A 5,029-nucleotide genomic window follows, 5' to 3' on the forward strand; every position below is an offset into this window, starting at 1 on the left:
CGTACAATAAACAGAGCCGGGGCGCCTGACTGTAAAAACAAACCTGCTTGTCAGATTTGTGTTTGACCTGTTGATGCTGGGAGAGAATTGTAAAAAGCATATAGATGTAAGTGAAAAGCACAGAGTGGTGATTGGAGAGAGGGGAAAAAAAAAAAAAGGAAGCAGAGATTGAAAAGATGAAGGTGAGTAACGGAGGAAACTAGAGCAAATGTGGGCCGGTAGAGGAGGAGGAGTTGATCTGAAGTGAAGGAGAGGGARGAGAGAGGGGGGGAAAAGGGAGGCAGGCTTAAATCCTCGCACCATCATTACCAAGGCGCACAAGCAGCCCCTCCTGTGATGGAGTGAGAGGGGATGGAGAGAGATGCAGGGAGAAAAAGATAGAGTTGCACAGGGAAAGGAAAGCAGGATTACTGGTGTGACAGCACAGGCAGATGAGCGTCAGCGCAGCGGAGAGGGAGAAACTGCTGAAGGAAAAGAAAAAAAAAGAAGAAAAAACAAATCAGTGCAACAGGATGAGGACCTGCTAGTGCACAGCCTGCCCGACCCCACAGACCTGCCATCTGTCCTGCTTTTTTCTCTCTCTGTTCCTGACGCTTCCAGCATCCTATAACATCTGGATCACCTCGCATCCATATGGGAAGGAGGGCAGGAGGGGAGGAACAAACCTCAATTCGATCCTTTTCTTTTTGCTGCTAAAGCAGGACCTGAGGAGGAGCATCAGCAACTGGGGGGCCTGATAAGTGAAGCAAAGGAGGAGGAAAACTTTCTTCGACCATGTTTAGGTTCGGACAGGATCTTTCCCCATGCGTGTGGGAAATGTTCTAACTTTCTATGGATTTTTTTTTGTCTCTCTCTCTGAGGAGGGAGAGGTAGAAAAAGGAGGAGGCTCCACCGTCAGCAGTGCTGGAGTGTTACAGAGGTTTGTGCTCCTGTCATTGAGGAAGCATTTTATCACTCTCCCTCCCTCTCTGCCGCTTTCACTCCTCCTCTCATTCGAGCAGCGGGGAGCCTGACGGATACAGACGGAGAACCAAACACAGCTGCTTCACACACACACACATACACACACACACACTCAGGCTGCTGTGCCAGGGCTCCCACACCTCCCTTTCCTCCTTTCACCCTCCGTCACTTTCCTCTCCTGTCCCGTTTTGATGCCCTGTCTTCACCTCCACGACCACTTGTGAATGTGATGCACGCAGGAAAGCAGACGGGGAGCAGAGCGCCCAGACAGTTTTTTTGGGGGGAAAAAAAGACACACACACACACACTTGTCATCACGTTGTGAAGTCCTTCAGGAGAGTGTGTGGATATCAAAGGCTGCTTTGCACACACAAACACGCGCCCGCACACGCACGCGGAGGGACTGATGAACTCACACTCTCCTGCTCTCGCTGAAAGACGTGGTCTAAATGTGGACTCCTACAGGTGCTGAGAGGGGAGAGAGGGGCGGGTGAGGAGCAGGTGAAGGCAAAAGGAGACGCTTTGAGGAGAGAAAAAGAGAATAATGATGGAGCAGCTGGAGTTTAAGTTGGATGAGAGCAGAAAACACAGGTAAGTGCATAAAACAACCATTCTGTCACTATTGGAGACCTATATCCTTTATGTCTAACAAGTATGAAGGGATATAAATCAATGGATACAGGCAGAGTAGGGATGCTCAGGGGCGTTCTGAGAGCCTAGTGCGAGTAGTCACACTTTCAGTTTTCGTAAGTGACGGGTTTCCTCGAGAGAAGGTGCGCATCTGTTGCTGACAGAAACGGAGCAAYGGTTTTGTTAGTGGAACACCGAGATCCTGTGTGAGACTGAAGACATTTGCATTTCCCTCCCAGGGGTTTGATTCTTACCTGGCGTCTGAGTTCAACCTGTTTCAGTTGTGCTGTTGATTTGCCCTATAATCATCAGCAGCTGTCTGCTCCAGTTTTACTACTGAACACCGAGCTGCAGCGTCACTGCTACGCAGACCTGTAGGTCCTGAGCAGGGGCTTTGGGCCCCTTCACTAAGGCTCAGAAAAGGGGGTCACACAAAGATTTATTAGAGTGTTTCATCAGAAAAAGGAGCAATTCTCATTTTAATTTTCATTTTGCATTGATTTATTTTTCTTCCGTAATCAGGGAATTCCGTATTTCACATGAATGCTTTTCACATTTGAGTTACACGTAATTATGATAATAATTTCACTTGAGCCCATGAAATTAATAAAAATAATATGTTTACATGATATACTACATATCAAAGCTGGGCTTGGGCTGAATTTAGATGTGAGTAGGATGACCTTGGGTGAAAAAGTTAGTCAAAAGGAATAATGCTAAGTATGATAAAAGCGTTTATATTTAAAACAATCACTCATTTAAAACAATGATATAACATATGGATTATTTCATTATATTAATGATGGCATGTTCATATGTTTCTGCTTTTATACATAGCTAAGCAAAAATAGTGAGCTAAACACCCATTTCATCAAATAGCAGTTTTTATATTAACAAGACTATTACACAGACTATTACATACACAAGGTTTACGACTTTAACTAGTTCCTTCATTGGGTTTTGTGCTCTGCTACCTGGCCTGCAATCAGCTGCTTAACAGACATGTTGTTTCAAGATTTAAAACAGTGGTAGCTTAACAAAACAAACTAGTTACCAGCTACTAGTTTTCAAAATATTTCCGAATGGCCAAAATTGAAAATATTTGAGGGAACATACAAGAGCTTTGAACGTCTTCCTTCAAATTCACAATACAGAAAATCACAAAGTAAATGTAATAAAACACTTCAATGATGAAAAAGAGTTGCTAGCATGAAACGAACGTCAACAGGGTATGTTAGGAAAAAGGATATAAGTTCTGAATGTAACTGTTAGGTGTATGATTTTATGTGACTTAATGGGAACTAAGTGTGTGGTTACAGATGGGCTGTTGGAGGCTCAAAGAGAGAAGGGACTAAACCAAAACAAAGACAAAAGAATAGCAGAACCAGAAACTAAAACTAAAAAAGAACAGACATCAACAAGTCAAACCACAAGCAAAAAGAAAACACTAACCGAGTCTTTGACATCATGACATCTGAAGAAACATGCCGGGTCATTCATACCACTTAAACTTTTTTTGGAGTTTGTGTCATTGCAACCAAACACTATCCTTTATTAAGATGTTATGTGACACCAGTCGAAGCTGCACATTAAACATTCGCTTGTAGAATTTGTAGCATAAATACAGTACAGCAAACCCTTCATCTGATGGTAACTCTGTGGCAGAATCATCTGTAAACACAAGAGCTATTAATCATGAACTCCACAAACTGACCTCTGTGGAAGACTGCCAAGAAAGTCACTGATGAACCTGAGAAGTTGTTTTCAGTTTGCAGTGAAACATTTGGAAAATTAGACCCATTCGGACATTTTTGGCCATCAATGCAGACTAACACTCCACATCACTGTGAACACAACATTTTCAAAGTAAAAAATGAAAGTGGAAGCTTCATACAGTGGGAATAAATTTCTTTAGCATTGACAAGAAAGTTGGCCATCATTGACAGGAAGATACAGGGGGCCAATTGTAGAGGAAACGCTGTTAAAGGCTGTATAAGACTATAATGGAAGTTCACCTTTCAGGATGAGCCTTACATCAGGAGCTGAGAGTGGCCTAGTCAAAGTTTAAGCCTAATTTTACTTCAGTATCAGTGACAAGACTTTACAACTAACATTCACAGACAAAATCTCTTCTACCTGAACTTGAGCCACTTTGCAAATCATAAAACAGCTGTGTTTCAAGAAGAGACATACTTCCAAAGACTTGCAGCTGAAACTGCTTCGACACTTTGAGGGAAATTCACACCGCACTTTTCTGATTTTTTTTTTTTTTTTAGCTGAACGTGTTATGGTGTCGTGCATGTATCATCATTTTCAGTGCACGTGTATGGCTATAACCTGTCAAAATTAGAATCATAAGGGACATGAAAAGAATGTAAAGCTATAAAAGAATCCATGTTTACATTATCTGTTCAGTTCTGTGCTATCTTGGATTGTTTTTTATCATAATTTTCTTTTCCATTGTTGTAGGTAATATATTAACAGTGCTGGATGTAATAGATATTTGTCTTAAGCTACTTAAAAGGATGATACCTGGGGCTAGTTCTGCACAAAAGTAACATAAAAAATGTTGCATCGGTGCAGTAACAAACAGGACAAATGCAAAATGAGAAACAAATGTCCGATCTTCACTCAAATCTCTGGGTCCCCTCTTATTGGACAGATGTAAAGTAAACAAAGGTGTATTGAGGACATTTTCCCCCTGATACGTGGAGAGGAAATTAATTTCCGTCTCTGATTTTCGCAATTCATATAGGCCACAATAATTACTAAGAATGAAAAAAGATGAAAGGAACAAAGGAATGATTTCAGTTACACTCGAATTAATGGGACTGTGAAGCACATCAATCACTTCTTACCCTTAAGTCGCCATCAAATCAGTTGAGTTAATACAGTGTTGGACAGATAACATGCTATTTACCCCTGAACCAGGAGCAGCAGCTCTGTCCTCATCAGTCAGCTCAACTGAGACACCATTTTCTTTCTTTTCTTTTTTGCACTTTCATCCAGCCATGTGGATGACTTGATGGAGACGAGCTGACGTACGGCTCTCACAACCTCCCGCTCGCATACGCTTAACATCATTACTCAAGCTTCCAAATATAAATTAAACTCTCAATATGAATAAATACATGTGTCACGCTCAACCCTGGAGCTTATTATGAAACATATCACATAACGTCTGCCACATGAATTTATCATAATTAGGATTTTAAGTGCTAACACTGCAACCCTGTCTGTCCGGGGGGGGGGGTTCTCCTCTCTCACATGAAGATTTGACAGCTTTACAGGAAATCGTTGCGAGCTAGACGTTATCGTCTGGATGACTGACGTTGACAAGGTGAGAGGATTTCTAAATCGGCTTGGGCCTTCACCACTCAGATCTATAGCAATGAAAATCTCAGAGACTCCAGAAGTGTGGCTAAAACAGTATATA

At 42.0% G+C, this 5,029-nt stretch overlaps 1 protein-coding gene across 1 annotated transcript in view; it reads left to right on the plus strand.

Annotated features, from left to right (window-relative positions):
- The first annotated feature begins 313 nt into the window (after positions 1 to 313).
- LOC103481634 (glutamate receptor ionotropic, NMDA 2C-like) overlaps positions 314 to 5,029 on the plus strand; it is a 59,519-nt gene continuing 54,803 nt past the window's right edge. The window contains exon 1 of the mRNA XM_008437258.2: positions 314 to 1,554. The gene's annotated coding sequence lies outside the window, so the exon portion shown is untranslated. The remainder of the gene's footprint in view (positions 1,555 to 5,029) is intronic.

The sequence above is a fragment of the Poecilia reticulata genome, linkage group LG19, assembly GCF_000633615.1.
Source record: "Poecilia reticulata strain Guanapo linkage group LG19, Guppy_female_1.0+MT, whole genome shotgun sequence".
Classification (NCBI taxonomy): domain Eukaryota; kingdom Metazoa; phylum Chordata; class Actinopteri; order Cyprinodontiformes; family Poeciliidae; genus Poecilia; species Poecilia reticulata.